This window comes from Dendrobates tinctorius, unplaced genomic scaffold (assembly GCF_039654945.1).
Source record: "Dendrobates tinctorius isolate UK_male_01 unplaced genomic scaffold, ASM3965494v1 ptg000013l, whole genome shotgun sequence".
Classification (NCBI taxonomy): Eukaryota; Metazoa; Chordata; class Amphibia; order Anura; family Dendrobatidae; genus Dendrobates; species Dendrobates tinctorius.
In genome coordinates, this window is record NW_027361681.1 from 7,159,362 (window position 1) to 7,184,000 (window position 24,639).

Below are 24,639 nucleotides of genomic sequence, written 5' to 3' on the forward strand. Positions count from 1 at the left end.
CGGATTTTTAAAAAAGAGGTAAATTGTAAACGTGATTGTTTTTAAAAACACTTGGCAGATTTATCCATTTAAGATAAGACAAGTTCTAGTGATGAGCGCGCGTGCTCGGGTAAAGTGTTGTCTGCGCATGTTCGTGTGCTAATAGAGTATCTTCGGCATTCTTCAATAATATGTTCGAGTCCCCGTGGCTGCATGTATCGTGGCTGCTCGGCGACTCGAACATATTATTCGAGCATGCCAAAGGTACTGCATTAGCACACGAGCATGCTCAGATAACACTTTATCCAAGCATGCTCGCTCAAATAGTGACAACCTCTTTAGGCTTTCAATCTAGATTGCCAGGGAAGAAAAGAGGCACGCACAGTTTACTTAATCACATCAGCTGCCGTCCAGATTTTTTTGTTGATAAACTGCAATATCAGGAGACCTAAGGAAAATGTACAAGCATCAAGTCAGTTTACTGCTACAATATAAATCCACCACTTAGCGTTCAGCAATAAAAATGTAGTTATTATTATTATTCTAATTAGACCACACAGCTATCAGGACCGATTTTAATTTGGAATATAAGATGATTGTCATCCCATATGCCTCTTTATAAATAAGGAGCATCTGTCTTGGCACTAATTTCTGTGTTCTGACACCTCATAGGGCCCAACCACTTTAGTAGTGAAGTGTAGACCTGGGAAAGAAGTACGGTAACTAGCTCTGGGATAACACATACCTTGTATAGACAAATAATGTCCCTTCTATGTCAGTTTTATCCTGCATTGAATAAAAAAAATGTCAGAAGAAAGTTTCTACTTCGTAAGGCTAAGTTCACACAAGTGTATATAAAAAATAAATTTTCCTCTAAAAAAATTATCAGATTACATTTTCTTTATCTGTATGCCATCCATATGCTACCGGTTTGTCTGTGCTTATACATCAGATATTAATAAATTGTAGAAGAAGAAATACAGTTTTCAATACTAATAACTAATGCATCTTTAAAACCTGGATGCTGTATGGTTGCTATATGTTAAGAATAGTGATAAGCGAGTATACTTGTTGCTCAGGTTTTCCGGAGCATGCTCGGGTGTCCGCCGAGTATTTTGGCATACTCGGAGATTTAGTTTTCGCCGCCTCAGCTGCATGATTTGCGGCTGCTGGACAGGCTGAATACATGTGGAGATTCCCTATCAAACAGGCAACCCCACAGGTATTCAGTCTGTCTAGAAGCCGCAAATCATGCAGCTGAGGCGACGAAAACTAACTCTCCGAGCACATCCAAATACTCGGAGGTCACCCGAGCATGCTGGGGAAAACCCAAGCAACGAATATACTCGCTCATCACTAGTTAAGATCTATGGGCCAAACGTAGATCTCCCAGAGTGCCTCCAGAGCTTACTTTAAATTAAAGGAGGTATAACCAGTGTGAGCCATGCATATCAGGAGAGCAGACTGTAAGTCATTACATATCCCACATGGGTAATGGCCCTTTAAAGGGAACCTGCCACTTCGTTAGCTATTAAACTAGCCCCAATGTGTCGTTAGTGAAGCAATGTGCATCAGTAACAAGTTTTTGTCAATGAAATGTCATCATATCAGATGCGCTCATGAGCTGGATCAGACTGAGGGGGACACAGTGGCGCGCACAGCGTGTGTACCCAAGCGTCATGTAGCCACTGATGCAGACCGGCTCCGGTGCATGCGCCCATCTGACATGAAGCTGTGTGCATGCCCAGGGAGCGAATGGGCAGCGAGCGGGATTTTCTGTGTGGTTGCCGTGACGTTGGACCAATCACGGCAATCGTTCGCAATCCTGTGGGTATGCATAATTTCAAAACCACGCTTTCTTGCTACTCTCCTCCTACGTATGAGATACGTCCAAGATCGAAGCAGCCGCTGACTGGCAGCAGTGTTCGGGTAATGTCACATAATCGCCGGGAGAGACAGAGAGGATACCGGAGGTGAGTATAAGTGTTGTTGCTTTAAAAGGGGAAAACATACCAACTGAAAAGGGATCGTCCGAGCACACAGCCCCTTTAATAACATCAGCGGCTGTTTATAACCCCTTAGCGAAGGCCGCCGTACAGAACAACTATATAGAGCAGCGGCAGAGTCCGGTCCGTATAGCTGCATTGCACGTCAACCTCCAGATTGCATCCATTTAACCCCTTAAAGGTTGCAGCACAAGATATTCCTCGCCTCCCGTACTCGGGGAACATTTCTAAAGATTGATTGTTCGGACCAGCGGCATGGTCTGCGAATTAAATAAAAACAAAAAAACATATGGCGAACCTGGAGAAGCTGCGAGAATAACAGCGGTGGCGAATGGGTTAATCTAACAAAGGGTTAATGTCACCTTACAATCGAATGGTGACATTAACCCTTTGTTAGATTAACCCACTCGCCACCAATATAGGGCAATGGGAAGCCCACGCATTTTTTTAACAAAGAATAAACCCCTTAAAATAACAACTACAACTCCCAAATTTTGCACACAATCCCTCATCTAATTATTAGTCAAGGACATATAAAAAAACATGAAATGAAATGCTTTACTGAATGTAAACCATGTGTCATTTCATGTCGGGTTGGGGAATTATTTGATAGAAGCCGGCAATTTAATTAGCGGCTATTCTGCTATGATGAACTCTGTGAAATATAAATATATATATATATGTTTGTCACAATGACGTGTGTATATATATTCATATATATATGTATTCTATGTGTCTATATCTATTCTTTCTTTCTTTATTAAACCTGTCAGTGTGATTTTACTGTATCGCGCACTGAATTGCCGGCTTTTCTAAAAGAAACCGGATGCGTATTTCTCGCAAGTCACATGTGTGGTCCATGTGTAATGCGTATTTTTTGCGCACCCATAGACTTGCATTGGCGTATTACGGGCGTAGTACGCTGACAATGGCAGCATGCTGCGATTGGCACGGACCGTAGAATACGCCCGAGAAATATACGGCTGATGGGAGCAAACCCATAGAGAATCATTGGTCCGTGTGTAATGCGTGCTTTTAACGCCTCTCACTCGTCCGTATTCCTTGCCAGTGTGACCCCAGCCTAAGTCAAATATCAGAGTGCCCAGTGTTATGCATGCAAAGGTTTTTACCGTAGGTAGTCAGCTCTTTACACACATGGTTTATTTCAGTTGCAGCCATCTGCTTTTTACTGTATTGCCGATAACAGGGGGAAAAAAAGTGATTTTCAAAAGCATTTAAATCTGAATTAACGTACTCAACATTTTCATAGCCAAAGCCAAATGAAGTACATAAGTTAGAGAAAAGCGGTTCCACTGTTGCCTTTGATATATTAGAGTTATTCGAGAGTCCTTAGGAGAACATTGGACAATTATTCCCCATGTACTGATCATCGCTGCTTCTGGAGGTACATTGTTCTGCACTTTTCTTTTCCATAAATATTCAGTAACATATATTCAGTATCCTGCTAAGAAAACCCTATTTGAATTGGTATCATCTGACAGCTATGGAATACTGAGATCTCAGCTGAGATGTCAGCAGGTTGCCGGCCACAGATAATTGTATTTTCATAGTTGGAATGATTTGCTGAATGAGAATCATTTCAGAAGCTATTTTGACAGAAGATGTCCTTATTTTACTAGCAAAGTTCAAGAGATGGAAAGATTGAAGAGATTGAAAACATAAAGTTAATCTCTTTTTTGGGCTTAATAGCAAGGACTTATCTATGGTGGGTTGGTGGACATCTGCCCAGGGTGATGGGTGCTGGGAGGCTCCAACAAGTCACTTTGCCTCAGCTTGGATATTATCCAACACATCAAGAATGAATCATTATTTCACATGAAGTAGAGCCCATGTATTCCTCTGGAAATAGGGCAACTCCATTCATTAGACGCCTTATTTAAGAAAGGGCGTGTAAATGTCTTACCTCCCCAGCATTGATTCTTGTTATTTCATTTATTATTTCTTAACATATTTGGTGAAAAAAAACTAAAAACAAATCTATAATCTGTCAGAATATTTGTAAAACACACAAATTTTCTAATTGATATAATGTTCAACATTTGCCAAAGCAGCGAGCCAGGAGCATCATAAGCCGGAACATGAAGTGCATTTAATATTTTACATCAAACACGGACTGCGGTCCCCAAGGGCTACATCCCATAAACATTTAGAGCCAAAGCTGTCTCCGATAATTTGTGGCAGTTACTGTGCAAGAAGTAGCATGAGGGTCTGTCTGCATCACTCATGCCAAAGGTCCAATTCTGCTAATCAGGGAGTGGGAACACAACTGCAACAACGTCCCGGGAACTAAAAATACGGTGTTTTAAATGTAGGCGTCTCCACAAAGAGTACTTGGTGGTATCTATGCCCCATTTACATAAATAGAAACATCATGAAATATCCGCCAACAAATCTGACATGTACAATTCAGCCCAACCCTTCTATTGTGACACTTGGGCCATTGTCTATTGATCTATCTAAAAAAGAAGACAAGAAGGCAGCACTCCATATAGATCAAGTGAAAAAGTGGATTTATTCTCAAGCTTGAGATGCTTGTGAAAGGCTCAGTGTGAGCCAAAATCTCACCGCACCATGTGGGTCTGAATAAATCCACTTTTTCACTTGAAGTATATGGAGTGCTGCCTTCTTTTTTCCTTTTTATGGACCTGAGCAAGTATTGGGTAAACTGCTGAGAAGGCCTGTGCACCCGCTTGTGTAGTGTTGAGCTTATCCATTTCTTTTATTATATTATGTATCTATCTATCTATCTAGACAAAAAAGAGCACGGCAGCACTGTGCGTGAATCTAGGCCATGTGAAAACACAGAAAAACATTAAAAACATTCAATTTAGATTTTACTCCTCAAAAAGATATTTTTTTTAATTTTCCTAACTCCATAATGGATGAAAATGAAGGTTCTTAGCACACAAATTGGCCACTTCATGTATGCCCATCAACCACGGCAAGGTGACCTCCCCCTGATGGGTCCCTGCTCTACTGTATATGCCTCTCTTGGGCCGCCAGCCTACAATTATGGACACGCATGTCACTACCGGGCAAAGGTTGCTTTCACACATCCGATGTGTTTGTTCCGGCGGCGTGCGGCGAAAATCCGGACCGCCGGATCAGGCCTACAGCGGTGACACCGGATGCATATGCGGCTCCTGATCCAGCTTGGAAAGCATTTAAAGGAGCCGCATCGGGGGCGAGAGAGGCAGCGGTATGCGGGGGGGTGGGGGCAGAGAGAGATACGGGCGCGCTCGCCAGGCACTTGTGAGTTAAACCTCACAGTGTCCGCGCATGCGCGGTTGAAAAAGCCGTTTCGGCACTGCAAAAAAACGTTTCAGGCTAAAAATGGAGGTGCCGCATGTCCATCCGGCACGATGCAGCGATCATTAAATTCTATGTGCCAAAACCGGATCCAATTCCGGATTCGGTTTTCACACTTTTCGCTGCATCGTGCCGGATTCAAAAAGACGGATGTGTTGTGAGCTCATCTGTTCATTCACCTTTCGTGTCCGAGGATCTCCCTCTTCTGGTGAAGGAAGGTAGTGAGGCTGATTTGGATGAAAGAAACCAAACACCTGATCAGGTGGATTGTGACTGGGTAACAGGAACTTCAGACTGGATATAAGGCAGCCGACGCCCTTCTGAGTGGCTGGTGACTTCTCTGCTGGATTCTTGGAGACCAGTCTGATTCCTGCTTCCCAAAGATAAGTTTTTGCTCTGCTATTGAACTTATTAGTTTTGGCTTTGTTTCCCTTGTTTTTTGAGTTCAGCCATCCCCGGCTGGGGGTGTGCTGGATTCTTATTCCTTGATCAGTGTTCTCTTTTTCTCTGCTTTCAGAATATTCTGAGTGCTGATATAGGGTTTGAAGTCTAGTGACTTCAGGGTCCTTTTTGCTTATCAGTTGTGTTGGTAATATTTTTAGCAGGGTTTTCTCGGATTGCAGACTGCAGGTTTTCTGTCCTGTCCTTTTTAGTTAGCTTGGGCCCCATCGTTTGCTCAACCTATCTTTCTATCTGTGTTAGTGTTTTCATCTTGCTTCACCATCATTATATGTTGGGGGCTGCCTATTGCTTTGGGGTCTGCTCTGGGGCAGTCAGTTTTTCCCTTTTCTCTCTTTAGGCTTATTTAGATCTCTGGCTGTGACGAGGTGTCTAGGATCACCGTAGGAACACTCCACGGCTACTGCTAGTTGTGTGATAGGATTAGGGGTCTGCAATCCGCTAGTTTCCAACCTCTCTGATTTTCTGGGCTGAGTTTGTGTTTTGTTTTTTCCTCCTCGGTGACTCAATCATAACAGAATCACCAGCCATACCGCAGATTCTAGGGTACTCAAAAGCAGGAAGGAATTGTTAAAAAAAAAAGTAAAAAAAGAAAAAAAAAGTGTCAGAATTTTTTTTTGTGTATATTTTTTCCTCTTTTTCTCTGAGGCCGTAGGAGGAATATTTTTTTTTCTGATGGCGTTTAAGCAATTGTCTGATCGTGTGGAGAAGCTTGCTGCTGAAGTGGGAGGAATTTCCGCCTATCTTGCTCATTCACACGCTGCTGAACCAAAAGTCCCCACTCCTGATGTGTTTTTTGGGGATCGGTTTAAATTTTTGAATTTTAAGAATAATTGTAAATTATTTCTTGCCTTGAAGCCTAACTCATCGGGGAACTCTGCGCAGCAGGTTAAAATTGTCATCTCCTTGCTGGGCGGCGATCCCCAGGATTGGGCGTTTTCTTTAGTACCAGATGATCCTATTCTAACAAATATGGACGCATTTTTTCAGGCCTTGGGGTTGTTGTATGATGAACCTAATGCGATTGATCAAGCTGAAAAGACCCTGTTGGCATTGAGCCAGGGTCAAGATTCTGCAGAACTGTACTGTCAAAAATTCCAAAAGTGGGCGGTCCTCACCACTTGGAATGATGGTGCCTTGGCAGCTCTCTTTCGGAAGGGTTTGTCAGAAACCGTAAAAGATACTATGGTGGGAGTTCCTGTTCCCTCTGGTCTTGACGATTTTATGTCATTAGCCATTCAGGTTGATCGGCGTTTACGTGAACGTAAAATTACATGAGAAATGCTGCCACCTGTTGAACAAATGTATGAACCTATGCAATGTGATAGAGTTTTGTCTAGGGCGCAACGTCAGGAGTTTAGAAGGCGTAATAAGCTGTGTTTTTTCTGTGGAGATGCCTCTCATATTATTTCTGTCTGCCCTAAATGAGAGAAACGTTTTGCACACACATTTGCTGTAGGTGGTGTACAGCCTAAGTTTCTTCTGGCAATTACTCTGATCTGCTCCCTGTCCACATTTTCCGCTAAAGCCTTTGTGGATTCAGGAGCGGCCTTGAACCTTATGGATTTGGATTTTGCTAAACGTTGTGGTTTCCCTATGACACCCCTGCGGATGCCTATTCCTTTGAGGGGTATTGATGCTACTCCATTGGCGAAGAATAAACCTCAGTTTTGGACCCAGGTGGTAATGCGGGTCGCCCCAGACTATCAAGAAAATTGCAGATTTTTGGTGTTGCATAATTTGCATGATACCATCGTTCTGGGGTTCCCCTGGTTGCAAATCCATAATCCAGTTTTGGATTGGAAATCTGTGTCTGTGGTGAGTTGGGGTTGTCGGTGTGCTCTTAGTGACACTCCTGTTTTCTCCACCTCTCCCCAGTCTCATGAGGTTCCTGACTATTTGGCTGATTTTTATGATGTTTTTAGTGAGAGTAAGTCTGCGTCTTTGCCTCCTCATAGGAGATATGACTGTGCAATTGAGCTGAGTCCGGGGTGTAAATTTCCCAAGGGTCGACTTTTTAATTTATCTGTACCCGAACATGAGGCTATGCATTCTTATATTAAGGAGTCGTTGGAGAAGGGTCATATTAGACCATCCTCTTCACCCTTGGGTGCTGGGTTTTTTTGTGGCCAAGAAGGATGGTTCATTAAGGCCCTGTATTGACTATCGCTCCCTTAACAAAATTACTGTTAAATATCAGTATCCGTTACCCCTGATTTCTGACCTATTTTCTAGAGTTGAAGGTGCTTGCTGGTTTACCAAGCTTGACCTCAGGGGGCATATAATCTTATTCGCATTAAGCATGGGGATGAATGGAAGACAGCGTTTAATACTCCGGAGGGACGTTTTGAGTACCTGGTGATGCCTTTTGGGCTCACTAACGCCCCTTCTGTCTTCCAGTGCTTCATGAATGATATTTTCCGGGACTTTGTGGATAAGTTTCTGATCATCTATTTGGATGATATTTTGATCTTTTCCAGGGATTGGGACTCTCATGTGGAACATGTTCAGACTGTGTTCCGGATTTTGAGGGAAAACTCCCTGTATGTTAAGGGATCGAAATGTCTTTTTGGTGTACAGAGGATTTCATTTTTGGGATTTATTTTGTCTCCGTCAACTATTGAAATGGACCCGACCAAGGTACAGGCCATTTATGATTGGGTTCAGCCCACTTCTTTGAAGGCTCTCCAGAAGTTTTTGGGTTTTGCTAATTTTTATCGTAAGTTTATAGCCAATTTTTCTGATATTGCCAAACCATTGACTGATTTGACTAAGAAGGGCGCTGATTTGCTGAATTGGTCTCCAGAGGCTGTTTCTTCTTTTCAGGAGCTGAAGCGGAGGTTCACTTCTCCGGTTTTGTGACAACCCGATGTCTCACTTCCATTTCAGGTGGTGGTGGATGCTTCAGAGACTGGTTTAGGAGCTGTTTTGTCCCAAAAGGATCCTGTAACATCTAAAATGAACCCCTGTGCCTTCTTTTCCCGAAAGTTCTCTCCTTCGGAACGCAACTATGATGTGGGGAATCGAGAACTGTTGGCCATGAAGTGGGCATTTGAGGAGTGGAGACATTGGTTGGAGGGAGCTTGACATCAAGTTATGGTCCTCACTGACCACAAGAATTTGATCTACCTTGAGTCGGCTAAACGCTTGAATCCGAGACAGGCCAGGTGGGCCTTGTTTTTCACACATTTTGATTTTGTGGTCTCCTTTCTTCCGGGCACTAAAGAACGTTAAAGCTGATGCCCTCTCTAGGAGTTTTTTGGCTGATTCTCCTATTGTGACCAAGCCTGCTACCATCTTAGGCGAGGGCGTGGTTCTTTCTGCCATCTCGACCGATTTGAGACGTGCTCTGGAGAAGTTTCAGGAGGATAAGCCTGAGCGTTGTCCCAGTGGTAGGTTGTATGTTCCTGACCAGTGGAGGAGGAAAGTGATGTCTAAGGTTCATTGCTCCGCGTTGGCTGGTCATCCAGGTATTTTTGGTACTAGAGATTTGGTGAGTCTGTCTTTTTGGTGGCCTGCCTTGTCTCGTGATGTCAGAAATTTTGTGCAGTCCTGTGGGACTTGCTCCCGATCTAAGCCTTGTTCTCATTCTAATGGGTTGTTGATGCCCTTGCCGGTGCCCAGGAGGCCATGGACCCATATTTCAATGGATTTTATTTCTGATCTGCCTGTCTCTCAGAGGATGACTGTTATCTGGGTGATTTGTGATAGATTCTCTAAGATGGTCCACCTTGTACCACTCCCTAAGTTGCCATCTTCCTCAGAGTTGGTGCCCTTGTTTTTGCAACAGGTGGTTCGCTTGCACGGGATTCCTGAGAACATTGTATCGGACAGAGGAGTTCAGTTTGTCTCTAGATTCTGGAGGATCTTTTGTTCCAAGTTGGGAATTCAGTTGTCATTCTCCTCTGCATTTCACCCTCAGACCAATTGGCAGACAGAGAGAACAAACCAGACTTTGGAGGCTTATTTGAGATGTTTTATATCTGCTGATCAGGATGATTGGGTCTCATTTTTACCCTTGTCCGAATTTGCTTTAAATAATAGAGCTAGCTCTGCCACTTTGATGTCACCCTTTTTCTGTAACTTTGGGTTTCATCCTCAATTTTCTTCAGGGCAGGTGGAGTCTTCTGCCTGTCCAGGGGTTGACACTGTGGTGGAAAGAAAGCAACAGATTTGGGACCAAGTGGTGGATAAGTTGTCTCTTTCCCAGGAAAAGGCCCAGCGGTTTTCTAACCGGCATAGGACCATTGGTCCCCGGTTTAAGGTGGGTGATATGGTCTGGTTGTCATCAAAGAATATCTCTATGAAGGTGGCTTCTCCAAAGTTTAAACTTAGATTTATTGGACCTTACAAGATTTTGGAGATTATTAATCCGGTCTCTTTTTGGTTGTCTCTTCCTGTCACATTTAAGATTCATAATGTGTTTCATAAGTCCTTGTTGAAGAGGTTTGTGGAACCAGTGGTTCCTATGGCGGCACCTCCTGACCCTGTGTTGGTTGAAGGTAACATGGAATATGAGGTAGAGAAGATACTGGATTCCCGTCTGGCTAGACGGAGACTCCAGTATTTGGTTAAGTGGAAGGGTTATGGTCAGGAGGATAATTCCTGGGTCTCTGCCTCTAATATTCATGCCGAAAGATTGGTGCATGCTTTTCATCAGGCTCATCCTGATCGGCCTGGTGGCTTGGATGAGGGTTCGGTGACCCCTCCTCAAGGGGGAGGTACTGTTGTGAACTCATCTGTTCATTCACCTTTTGTGTCCGAGGATCTCCCTCTTCTGGTGAAGGAAGGTAGTGAGGCTGATTTGGATGAAAGAAACCAAACACCTGATCAGGTGGATTGTGACTGGGTAACAGGAACTTCAGACTGGATATAAGGCAGCCGACGCCCTTCTGAGTGGCTAGTGATTTCTCTGCTGGTTTCTTGGAGACCAGTCTGATTCCTGCTTCCCAAAGATAAGTTTTTGCTCTGCTATTGAACTTATTAGTTTTGGTTTTGTTTCCCTTGTTTTTTGAGTTCAGCCATCCCCGGCTGGGGGTGTGCTGGATTCTTATTCCTTGATCAGTGTTCTCTTTTTCTCTGCTTTCAGAATATTCTGAGTGCTGATATAGAGTTTGAAGTCTAGTGACTTCAGGGTCCTTTTTGCTTATCAGTTGTGTTGGTAATATTTTTAGCAGGGTTTTCTCAGATTGCAGACTGCAGGTTTTCTGTCCTGTCCTTTTTAGTTAGCTTGGGCCCCATCATTTGCTCAACCTATCTTTCTATCTGTGTTAGTGTTTTCATCTTGCTTCACCGTCATTATATGTTGGGGGCTGCCTATTGCTTTGGGGTCTGCTCTGGGGCAGTCAGATTTTCCCTTTTCTCTCTTTAGGCTTATTTAGATCTCCGGCTGTGACGAGGTGTCTAGGATCACCGTAGGAACACTCCACGGCTATTGCTAGTTGTGTGATAGGATTAGGGGTCTGCAATCCGCTAGTTTCCAACCTCTCTGATTTTCTGGGCTGAGCTTGTGTTTTGTTTTTTCCTCCTCCGAGACTCAATCATAACACGGATGTGTGAAAGCAGCTTAAGCCTACAATTTATGGGCAGGTAGAGCTGATTACAGCCACCTGCAAGGCCAATGGGAGGGGTGCAAGTTCAGACTGGAGGCAGCCAGCATCCAATAGTTAAATATACATAAAAACCTGATCAGCACCTCCTAATGTGAACATGTGCAAGCTGCCAAACTGCAATATATAGACAAAAAAGAGCACAGCAGCACATGTGCTTGAATCTAGGCCATGTGCGCTAAGAACCTTAATTTTCAACCATAACTGAAAGTTAAAAAAAAAAAAAAAATTTTTGAGGCGTAAAATCTAAATTGAATGTTTTTAATGTTTTTCTGTGTTTTCACATGGCCTAGATTCATGCGCAGTGCTGCTGTGCTCTTTTTTGTCTATATAATGCAGTTTGGCAGCTTGCTCGTGTTCACATTAGGAGGTGCTGATCAGGTTTTTATGTATATCTATCATCTATCTACAGTGGGTATGGAAAGTATTTAGACCCCTTTACATTTTCACTCTTTATTTCATTGCAGCCATTAGGTAATTGGGGTTTAATAGAGGCTTAGGGAATAACCAGTCTCTATAATCATGTACAGAAAATAAAATAAAAAATTCTAAGAAAAAGAGATTAGAAAAAAATATTTCAATATTTGCTTTTAATTGCTAGAAGTAATATAGGTGATACTCTCTCTTTAGAAATGTAAATATTCACTTCCTAACATATTTAATATATATTCAGTTTTAAACATATTTTGTCTATTTTAACTTAAAAATATGAACACTCCGTACAACTGGATATTAAGGTTGGGTATGTACAATATTTTTACTACACTTACTTATTACTGAAAAAAAGTTTTTTGTTTTTTTTACAAATTTTAGTGATTTATTCATAACTATATTTTAATTCATAGAAAGATTAATATTTTATTCATTATACACATATTTAACATTTTGGGAAAACAAGAGTTTGAAAGGAATGCTATCTTTTTCATTTTCATCTTTGGAGCTCTATATATAGATAGCTATAGATCATATTTATTATTATGCTTAGGGAATAGAGATGAGAGACTTTGCCTTTTTTCGGGTCGAGTCGGGTTTCATGAAACCCGACTTTCTCCAAAGTCGGGTAGAACGAAATCGGCCGATTATCGTGAAAAGTAGAAGGCCGACTGAAACACGAAACCCAATGCAAGTCAATGGGGAAGCAAAGTCGGCAGGGAATGGAGGACATTAAACACACCTACAGTGCCCATTTGAATGGCAAAAACATCAATTTTTATTACCGAAGCTCGTCAACCTTAATTTACTTCATAATAATAATTACGCACTGAAAACTGGGGGTTATTTGGCTAAAGTTGTGGGGGGGGGTAGGGCTGGCTCCAGGTTTTCATGTGACCTGGGCCAAAGAGCGCCCCTTTAACACATACCACAACTCATGATGCTCCGATACGGTAGAGAAATAGCGATATAGTACAATGAAAAATACTTCACTTTTTACATCTCATGACTGATATCGATTTTAAATTCTCCAATAGCTCCAAAAACGGACAGTATATTACTCCATACAGTATTATGGGCACCGCATAGTGTGCTATACAGAGTAATGAGGCCCATATATTTCTCCATACAGAATCATTGGTCCCATATAATGTTTGAAACAGTATATGATGAGCTCCACATAATGCTACAGTATATGTTGGACCCCATGGATGAAGCTCCACTGTCTTATGGGCCCAAATAATGCTCCATATATAATGGGCCCCATTTCTAATGCTCCAGTGTATAATGGGCCCTATAAATGCTGCTCCAGTGTCTGATGTCCACCTTTGGAATGCTCCAGTGTGTGGTGGGCCCCATATATCATTCTCCAGAGTATAGTGCTCCCCAAAAATTGCTGTCCCAACATTGAAAACAATTAAATAAGTCTCCTCGCTAGGGAATCCCTGTACTAGTCTGGACTCCTCGTCGTCCCCATCTTCCATCTCACTGCACTTGGCTGTTTAGGCAGAGGGCGTACAGACGTGATGTCATTGCGCTCTCTGATCAGAATATCACTGTCAGGACACGCGGAAGACGTCATGGCAGTGGAGCAGGGAGAGGTAAGTATTTCAACTTTGCAAGTGCTGTGATCCGGAGCAAGCAGGGGGGGCCCACTCATTGGCGACGGCACTGGCACAGGGCCCCTCATAGTACAGCGGTGTGTGGCGGTGTGTCTGACGGCGGGTGGGCCCTCCACCCTCCCCTCCACCCTCCCACCGGCAGAGACACCCTCCCACCGGCAGAGACACTTTTGCGCACTATGAGGGGCCCTGTGCCAGTGCCGTCGCCCATGAGTATGCCCCTCACCTGCTCAAGCAACCTGCACTTTCATCTGCACCTTCCTCTTTGTCACCTTGTAAGGTGGTATAGTAGGCGGGAAGGGGAACCTGAGTTTCCTCAGGGTCACATTCTGGCTGTGTAGAGTGTGAGGGGAATGTAGTGATCTGGGTCAATGTACCAGCAGAATCATCTAGCAGTGTCTGGGCATCAGGGCACTTGTGGCGTCCCCAGGAGTACGGTCGCCACAGTGGCATTACCTTCCTCCTAGGGAGTGTGATGTCATGCTTGGGAGCAACGAAGGATCTCTCTAGCAGTTCAACCAACACACAACACATTTCCCACTCCAGGCCAGCAGGGAGACCTCTGAACCTGACTGCTGAGGAGTTGCTCTGTGTGGTCAGGAGGAGGTAAGTTAGGGCACTCTGTGCAGGGAAGGGGAAGTGCGTGGACGTGAGAAGGGGAGCTGGAGGATGAGCAGAGTTAAGGCTCACTCCTAGCTGGAGTGCATGGTCCGGATTCCAGTCTCCAAGTTTGTAGGGACACTGACGTTCTTGCAGCGGAAACCGGAGGAAGTAGCAGTTGTAAATGCTCTGTACCCAACTAAGGCTCGGAGGCCCCAGCATCGATGTGTGGGAGCCAGAAGGAAAAGGCTACGGCTGCCTGCCATATGAGAAAGTTCCAAAAGAGAGTCAACAGGGGGAACTTCATTGAACTCAGCACTGCAAATACCTCAGATAAGCGCTAGAACGGAGGCCACACTACCTATCTGCAGAGAGAGAATTCCAAATTGAATAAAATAATGAATAATCACACATGTGGGACAATGTTCCAGGTGTCAATGATACACTTAGAGTGTTGGTTGGAGAAGGACTTCCTGGCAGAAAGGGTACAGTATCACCAGATACCAGATATATATAGCATAGTTTAAACATTAACAATGTACTTCGATATATCAGGAGTAGTGTTGAGCCACCCCGCTAGTGTTTTGGTTCGTCGCACAGGAGGCAAACACATAGAAAACAATTACAAAACACTTTTAAAGGTGTCCCAAAGCAGTCAAAATGCTCTGAAGACAAAAATAACATATGGAAAAGGGCAACTACATTTAGAAAAGAGGTGGAGGAGTAAAAGGAGGAGGTGGAGGAGACACAGATATAGGCTTGTCATGCCCTTATGAAGTCAAGAAAGGCTGGAATAAAAATGTAAAATACAAACCAAAAAAGAAAAAAAATTCTGAAATAGAACACGATCATATACCGTCGGACTGCCCATCAATAAATTATGGTAACTGCCGATCGGGCGGCGTTATTCCCACGAACCACCAATCTGCGTCCATGAAGGCAAAGTGTTTGGTTTCCGGGGGCTGTATGATTGCAAAGCTGAACCTTAAAGGAGTGTCCAAAAGGGCACCACCAGGAGTGGAGCCTGTGGCTTAATTGGACTCCACCCGGGAAACCACAACCATACAAGCTATAGAAAAGATGGACAGATTGCAAGCTTTGTCATTTCTGTGTGTGGTGTGGTATGTCCGTTTGTAGTTGTGCTAGTGATTTCTCAGCTTTATTCCGTTAACGACTGAGACTCCGGCATGCCCCCGCGGTATGCGTCAATCTTACTAGAGGGATACGCGAGGCTCTGGCACGCGAGATCGAGCAATAACAGGTCTATCATGCCCTTATATGTCCGGGGCTGCATGCGTGCTACACTGAAAGGACCAGCTTTTGTCGCTTACAGGTGCTGATAACCCACTGAACACTGTTAGTGATGGGGATCTGGGCTTCCAATTATTCCCCGCGAACGATGATTTCCCAGTAAGTGCAGGTCAACCGCATTTACGGAATTAGGCCTAACCGGCATTCCTGACAAAATGAAAAAAATACGTGTCCAAACCACAGGTGCTGTAGCTTGCTTAACAGCTCGGCAGCCGTTCTCAGGCCCAGTATGGATTCGACAACATTGTAGAAAGTTGATAAAGGGTACAGTTTCACCGGATAACACGTATATATGTAGCATAGTTTACACACTAAAAACCTATGTCTATAGATCAGGAGGCAGGCTCAGACGGTCTCAGGCCCAGTATGGACTAGACGTGATTAGACAAAGGTGAGAAATGGTACATTATCACTGGATAGCAGGTATATATAGCATAGTTTAAACATTTAAAATCTCCATGTTCTCAGTATGGATTAGACAACAATCTAAAAAGTAGAAAAAAGGAAATGTTTTTGAAGCGTACACCAGTATACACTTTTGGTGGTATTTTTAAATCTTCATATATATTTCTGTCTCAGTAAGACAGTCCAGCCTCTCCAACATAGGAAATGAGATGCATACAATTACTGACATAAAGTCTAGTGATTGCAGAAATCTAGGAATTAACAATCACGGGAAAAACTATCGTCACAATTCTCAGAGGCGATGCTGACCTGTTGTGAGTTCATTTTCCCCTTCACTGTCGATGTCTGATGAACTCCCTCTTCTGGTGAAGGAAGGTAGTGAGGCTGATTACCAAACACCTGATCTGGTAGATGATGACTGGGTAACAGGAAATTCTGACTGGATATAAGGCAGCCGACGCCCTTCTGAGTCGTTGGTGATTTCTCTGCTGGATTCTTGGAGACCAGTCTGATTCCTGCTTCCCAAAGATAAGTTTTTGCTCTGCTATTGAACTTATTAGTTTTGTTTTTTTTACCTTGTTTTTTTAATTCTGCCATCCCCGGTCTGGGTTGTGCTGAGTTCCATTTTTGTCTCTGATCAGTTTGTCTCTTTGCTCTGTCTTCACTGCTGAAGTGCGGGGAATTTCCACCTATCTTGCTCATTCACATGCTGCTGAACCAAAGATCCCTACTCCTGATGTGTTTTTTGGGGATCGGTCTAAATTTTTGAATTTTAAGAATAATTGTAAATTATTTTTTGCCTTGAAGCCTAACTCGTCGGGGAGCTCCGCGCAGCAGGTTAAAATTGTCGTCTCTTTGCTGCGCGGCGATCCCCAGGATTGGGCGTTTTCCTTGAAACCTGATGATCCTATTCTGACTGATGTGAACGCATGTTTTCGAGCCTTGGGGTTGTTCTATGATGAACCTAATGCTATTGATCAGGCTGAAAAGGCCCTGTTGGCATTGAGCCAGGGTCGGGATTCTGCAGAGTTGTACTGTCAAAAATTCTGAAAGTGGGCAGCCCTTACTACCTGGGGAATGATGGTGCCTTGGCAGCTCTCTTTCGGAAGGGTTTGTCAGAAACCATAAAAGATACTATGGTGGGATTTCCTGTTCCCTCTGGTCTTGACGATTCTATGTCATTAGCCATTCAGGTTAATCGGCGTTTGCGTGAACGCAAAATTACACGAGAAATGCTGCCACCTGTTGAACAAATGTCTGAACCTATGCAATGTGATAGAGTTTTGTCTAGGGCGCAACGTCAGGAGTTTAGAAGGCGTAATAAGCTGTGTTTTTTCTGTGGAGATGCCTCTCATATTATTTCTGTCTGCCCTAAATGAAACGTTTTGCACACACATTTGCTGTGGGTGGTGTTCAACCTAAGTTTCTTCTGGCAATTACTCTGATCTGCTCCCTGTCCACATTTTCCGCTAAGGCTTTTGTGGATTCGGGAGCAGCTCTGAACCTGATGGACTTGGATTTTGCTAAACGTTGTGGATTTCCTATGACACCTCTGCGGATGCCTATCCCTTTGAGGGGTGTTGATGCTACTCCTTTGGCGAAGAATAAACCTCAGTTTTGGACCCAGGTGGTAATGCGGGTCGCCCCAGACCATCAAGAGAATTGCAGATTTTTGGTGTTGCATAATTTGCATGATACCATTGTTCTGGGGTTTCCCTGGTTGCAATTCCATAATCCAGTTTTGGATAGGAAATCTGTGTCTGTGGTGAGTTGGGGTTGTCGGCGTGCCCTTAGTGATGCTCCTGTTTTCTCCACCTCTCCCCAGTCGCATGATGTTCCTGACTATTTGGCTGATTATTATGATGTATTTAGTGAGAATGAGTCTGCGTCTTTGCCTCTTCATAGGAGTTAAGACTGTGCAATTGAGCTGAGCCCTGGGTGTAAATTTCCCATGGGTCGACTTTTCAATTTATCTGTACCCGAACACGAGGCTATGTGATCCTATATTAAGGAGTCGTTGGAGAAGGGTCATATTAGACCATCCTCTTCACCCTTAGGTGCTGGGTTTTTTTTCGTGGCTAAGAAAGATGGGTCATTAAGGCCTTGTATTGACTATCGTTCCCTCAACAAAATTACTGTTAAATATCAGTATCCGTTACCCCTGATTTCTGATCTATTCTCCAGAGTTAAAGGTGCTTGCTGGTTTACAAAGCTTGACCTCAGGGGGGGTATTAGCTTATTCGCATTAAGCATGGGGATGAATGGAAGACAGCGTTTAATACTCCGGAGGGACGTTTTGAGTACCTGGTGATGCCTTTTGGGCTCACTAATGCCCCTTCTGTCTTCCAGTGCTTCATGAATGATATTTTCCGAGACTTGGTGGATACATTTTTGATCATCTATCTGGATGATATTTTGATCTTTTCCAAGGATTGGGACTCTCATGTGGAACATGTTCGGACTGTGTTCCGGATTTTGAGGGAGAATTCCCTGTATGTCAAGGGATCGAAATGCCTTTTTGGTGTACAGAGGATTTCATTTTTGGGATTTATTTTGTCTCCATCAACTATTGAAATGGACCCGGCCAAAGTACAGGCCATTTGATTTACCTGGAGTCGGCCAAACGCTTGAATCCTAGACAGGCTAGGTGGGCCTTGTTTTTCACACGTTTTGATTTTGTGGTCTCTTTTCTTCCGGGCACTAAGAATGTCAAGGCAGACGCCCTCTCTAGGAGTTTCTTTGCTGATTCTCCTGTTGTGACCAAGCCTGCTACCATCTTAGGTGAGGGGGTAGTTCTTTCTGCCATCTCGCCCGATTTGAGACGTGCTCTGGAAGAGTTTCAGGAGGGCAAACCTGAGCATTGTCCCATTGGAAAATTGTATGTTCCTGACCAGTGGAGGAAGAGAGTGATGTCTGAAGTTAATTGCTCTGCATTGGCTGGTCATCCAGGTATTTTTGGTACTAGAGATTTGGTGAGTCGGTCTTTTTGGTGGCCCGCCTTGTCTCGTGATGTCAGGAATTTTGTGCAGTCCTGTGGGACTTGCTCTCGGTCTAAACCTTGCTCTCGTTCTAGTGGGTTGTTGATGCTTTTGCCGGTGCCCAGGAGGCCATGAACCCATATTTCAATGGATTTTATCTCTGATATGCCTGTCTCTCAGAGAATGACTGTTATTTGGGTGATTTGTGATAGATTCTATAAGATGGTCCATCTTGTACCACTCCCTAAGTTGCCATCTTCCTCAGAGTTGGTGCCCTTGCTTTTGCAACAGGTGGTTCGCTTGCACGGGATTCCTGAGAACATTGTATCTGACAGAGGAGTTCAGTGTGTCTAAATTTTGGAGGACTTTCTGTTCCAAGCTGGGAATTCAGTTGTCCTTCTCCTCTGCGTTTCACTCTCAGACTAATGGGCAGACGGAGAGAACAAACCAGACTTTGGAGTCGTATTTGAGATGTTTTATTTCTGCTGATCAGGATGATTGGGTTTCATTTTTGGCCTTGGCCAAATTTGCTTTAAATAATAGAGCTAGTTCTGCCACTTTGATGTCACCATTTTTTTGTAACTTTGGGTTTCATCCTCGATTCTCTTCAGGGCAGGTGGAGCCTTCTGCCTGCCCAGGTGTTGACACTGTGGTGGACAGAATGCACCAGTTCTGGGACCAAGTGGTGGATAAGTTGTCTCTTTCCCAGGAAAAGGCCCAGCGGTTTTCTAACCAGCATAGGACCATTGGTCCCCAGTTTAAGGTGGTTGATATGGTTTGGTAGTCATCAAACAATATCGCTATGAAGGTGGCTTCTCCAAAGTTTAAACCTAGATTTATTGGACCTTACAAGATTTTGGAGATTCTTAATCCAGTCTCTTTTCGATTGGCTCTTCCTGTTACATTTAAGATCCATAACGTGTTTCATAAGTCTCTGTTAAAGAGGTTTGTTGAGCCAGTAGTTCCTGTGGTGGCACCTCCTGACCCGGTATTGGTTGAAGGTAATGTGGAATATGAGGTTGAGAAGATACTGGATTCTCGTCTGGCTAGACGGAGACTCCAGTATTTGGTTAAATGGAAGGGTTATGGCCAGGAGGATAATTCTTGGGTCCCTGCATCCGATATTTATGCCGAAAGATTGGTTCGTGCCTTTCATCGGGCCCATCCTGATCGCCCTGGTGGCGTGGATGAGGGTTTGGTGACCCCTCCTCAAGGGGGAGGTACTGTTGTGAGTTCATTTTCCCCTTCACCGTCGATGTCTGATGTACTCCCTCTTCTGGTGAAGGAAGGTTGTGAGGCTGATTACCAAACACCTGATCTGGTAGATGATGACTGGGTAACAGGAAATTCTGACTGGATGTAAGGCAGCCAACGCCCTTCTGGTCGCTGGTGATTTCTCTGCTGGATTCTTGGAGACCAGTCTGATTCCTGCTTCCCAAAGATAAGTTTTTGCTCTGCTATTGAACTTATTAGTTTTGTTTTGTTTACCTTGTTTTTTGAGTTCTGCCATCCCCGGTCTGGGGTGTGCTGAGTTCCATTTTTGTCTCTGATCAGTTTGTCTCTTTACTCTGTCTTCAGAATTTACCTGAGTGCTGATATAGTCTTTTTGAAGTCCTAGCGACTTCAGGGCCTGTTTTTCCTATCAGATGGTTGGGACATTTTTTGGTAGGGTTTTTTACGGATTGCAGACAGCAGCTTTTCTATCCTGTCCTTTTTAGTTAGCTTGGGCCCCATCGTTTGCTCAACCTATCTTTCTATCTGTGTTAGTGTTTTCATCTTGCTTCACCTTCATTATATGTTGGGGGCTGCCTATTGCTTTGGGGTCTGCTCTGGGGCAGTTTAGATTTCCCCTTTCTTTCTTTAGGCCTATTTAGTTCTCCAGCTGTGATTGAGGGGTCTAGGGCATCGTAGGAACCCCCCACGGCTACTGTTAGTTGTTGTGGATAGGATCAGGGGTCTGCAATCCGATAGCTGCCAACCTCTCCGGTTTTCTGGACTTAGCTTGTAATTTTGTTTTTTCCTCCTTCGGTGACTCATTCATAACACTGACCCTCAATTAATTAGTGTGTGGAGACAGCAAAAACATAACTTTGTGAAGAAAGTGTTGCTGCATCGTAGTACCGTTGATCCCATCAGCGTTACTCATCTCCATCAAATTTTAATCACAGGGGAGATGTAAACATGTTGCTCACTGCCTATCATGATCTGTCACGTAACTTTGGAGTGCAAAAGACAGAAGCCACAGGCCGTAGGCGATTCTATGGGATTGGCATGAGAGGGCACATTTAAAAATGTGTGCCGGAATGTCACGTGTCTGTGAGTAGGAAAACTGTGAAAGCTGATGATAAACCACCACTGCATGTCATTGTGAGTCGAGGTCCATAAGAAATGGAAGCCATTGATCATCTGAAGCTAGAGCCCGGCCAGCGGGACAGGGCATAGCTACGTCTTAACCATCATCTATCAGTTCAACAAATTTGTAGTGGCAGTCCCAGTGAAGGATTTGACAGCCCAGATTACACAGCGGAGGAGCAGGGAGAGGTAAACATTGCAAATGCTGTGGCCCTGCCCAAGCAAGAGGGGCACACGTGTGGGTGTCGGTACTGACACTGGGCCCCTCATAGTATGGCGGTGTGTCTGACGGCGAGTGTGCACCCCCACTGTCAGAGACACTTGATTGCACTATGAGGGACTCTGTGCCAATGCCCGCGCCCAAGAGTCGGCACACCCACCTGTCCAGGGCAATGGCACTCGCATGGTTGGGTGCGCTAGGTTGGTGACCCCGGCCATGGGGGGGGGAGGCAGCCAAGTTAGTGAGGTTTACAAAATGGCATATGTTGATGTTGGACATTCAGCTGCTACACTGCAAAAAGCGAAATTGGGCAAGTGCGAGGAAGAGGAGGACCAAAGCAAGTCATTTTTCTGGCAACCTAGGTGTCATCAGGGGAAGGTGGGACAAAATCCTTGGAAACCCATGCATGGTTCATTTTAATGAAGGTTAGATCATCCACATTTTGGGTCGACAGACGGGTCCTTTTTTCTGTCAGGATTGATCCAGCTGCACTGAAGACTCTTTCTGATAGCACACTTGCAGCTGGGCAAGCGAGCTCTTGTAAGGCATATTGTGCCAATTCAGGCCAGGTGTCCAGTTTAGCGGCCCAATAGTCAAATGGGAATGACCTCAGAGGGGGTATAAGCTTATTCGCATTAAGCATGGGGAGTGCGGGAGAACATCGATATGGGATGAGAAGTAGTTTGTAACCATAGTTGACAACTGCTGTCTCCTGTCACTTTCAATCGATGCAGTATTACCAGTCGTGTGAGCGGAACTTGAAAAATCAGTCCACAACATGGTCATGAAACCCCTGTCTCCAATGCCACTTCTGATGTGTGCACCACGAAGACCTCTTCCAAGCTGCCCCTGGCCCCTACGGCTCGTGTGAGAACCATCGCCGCTGCTGTGTGCTGGGAATGCCTCAACCAACCGGTTTACCAGAGTTGCTTGTTTGTTAGCCAATATTAGGTCAAGGTTCTCTTGTGGCATTATGTTTTGGAATTTGCCTTTATAGTGTGGATCCAGGATGATGGCCAACCAGTAGTCGTCATGGTTCATCATTTTGGCAATGCGGGGGTCCCTTTTTAGGATATGCAAGGCATAATCTGACATGTGGGCCAATGTTCCCGGTGTCAATGATGCACTGCGAGTGCTGGGTGGAGGAGCACTTTCTGGCAAATCCACATCCCTCCAGTCATGCACAAACCCAGTACCAGACCTTGCCATGCCAACATTTTCTCTTGCCCCACGAGAAGCATGATCCTCCCCTAAATAATCATCCCCATCATCATCCTCCTCCTCCTCATCTTCCTCTTCTTCCTCCACCTCGTCCAGGAGAGGTCCCGGAGCAGACAATGGCTGACTGTCATCAAGGCTTCCCTCCTCCTCTTCTTCCTCATCTACCTCGGCTGCAGACGCCTGCTCCTTAGTGTGCGTCAAAGTTTGCATGAGTAGACGCATAAGTGGGATGCTCATGCTTATGATGGCGTCGTCTGCACTTACCAGCCGTGTGCATTCCTCAAAACACTGAAGGACTTTACAGAGGTCTTTCAGCTTCGACCACTGCACACCTGTCAACTCCATGTCTGCCCTCAAAGTGCCTGCCCACAAATGCATTACGGCCTGCCTCTGTTCACACAGCCGCTCAACCATGTGCAGGGTGAAGTTCCACCTTGTTGCAACGATGATAATTAGGCGGTGCTTGGGAAGGTGGAGCAATCACTGCAGCTTCTGCATACGACTGGAGTGTACCGGCTACCAGCGGATGTGCGAGCACAGTCTTCGAACCTTATGGAGCAGGACTGTTAACTCCGGATAATTATTGAGGAAGTACTGCACCACCAGGTTCAAGGTGTGAGCCAAGCAAGGTATGTGTCTGAGTTTTGAAAGGGCTATGACTGCCACAAAATTCCAGCCGTTATCACTAGCTACATTGCCTGCCTCAAGATGTAGACTGCCCAGCCATAACTCAGTTTGTCGCTGAAAGGAGTCGGCCAGTACCTCCGCGGTGTGTCTGTCGCCCAAACACATCATCTGCAACACAGCCTGCTGATGCTTTCCGCTAGCTGATCGATAGGGGGACACCTTGTGTGCCACACTGGCAGCTGCGGATGGAGTGCTCGTGCGACTGCGCTCTGTGGATGAGCTTTCGCTTCTGGAGGAGGAGGAGGAGGGTCGAACACCTACAGCCAACTGTTTCCTAAACCGTGGGCTAGGCAGCACTGTCCCACCACCACTGTCCCCTGTGGACCCTGCATCCACCACATTAACCCAGTGCACAGTGATGGACACGTAACGGCCCTGGCCATGCCTACTGGACCATGCATCAGTTGTGAGGTGCACCTTTCCACTCACTGATTGCTTGAGTGCTTGGACAATGCGGTCTTTCACATGAAGGTGGAGGGCTGGGATGGCTTTGCGAGAAAAGAAGTGGCGACTGGGTAGGTCATAGCGTGGTACTGCGTAGGCCATGAGTTCGCGGAAAGCTGCGCTTTCATCCAACCGGTAGGGCATCATCTCTAACGAGATTAGTTTGGCAATGTGGGCGTTCAAACCCAGTGTACGCAGATGAGAGGATGAGTACTTTCTTGTCCTACTTATAGTCTCTGGTAAGGTGAGCAGGACTTGAGAGCTGCATATTGTGGAACTAGCGGTGGACATGGCGGACTGAGAGAGGGTTGATGATGGTGATGGAGTTGGTGTTCTTTCTGATGGCCTAGATTCAGTCTTTCGTTGATATAACATTGTGATTCCCTGACTGCTTTGGCCTTGCGACGACACCTCAACATTTGCTGCTGGTGGTGTGCTAACCGGTGGGCTTACAGTGGAGGAAATAATGTAGCGTTGCTGACTACCTTCTTTGGGAGCAGTTGCACATGTAGTACGTGAGGTTTGGTAGTCCGTCCATGCTTGCAAGTGCATGGTGGTTAAATGTCTAAGCATGCAATTGGTATTCAAATTTCTCAGATTTTTCCCTCGGCTAAAGGTCTTTGCGCACTTCTTACAGATAACCTTTGCCTGATCATTAGGATTCTGTTCAAAAAAGTGCCACACTGCACTCTTCCTACTATGGAAGACATTTTGAGGCCTTGCACGCTGTGCTATTTTGACCGTCTGGCCAAGCTGTCCTGCAACTCTTTTGCTCTTTGTAACCCATTTTTGGACTGCTCCGGGCCTGCCAGAAAACAACTGTTGCGATGTCGGTGCCTGCTGCGGATGCTCCTCCTCCTCTTCTGAGCTATTGGCAGCGGCACCCTCTTCCCCCAATGGATGCCAATCTGGGTCACCAACTGCGTCATCCATCACCTCCTCTTCAATGTCATGTTCACCTTCCTCTGTGTCACCGTGTATGGT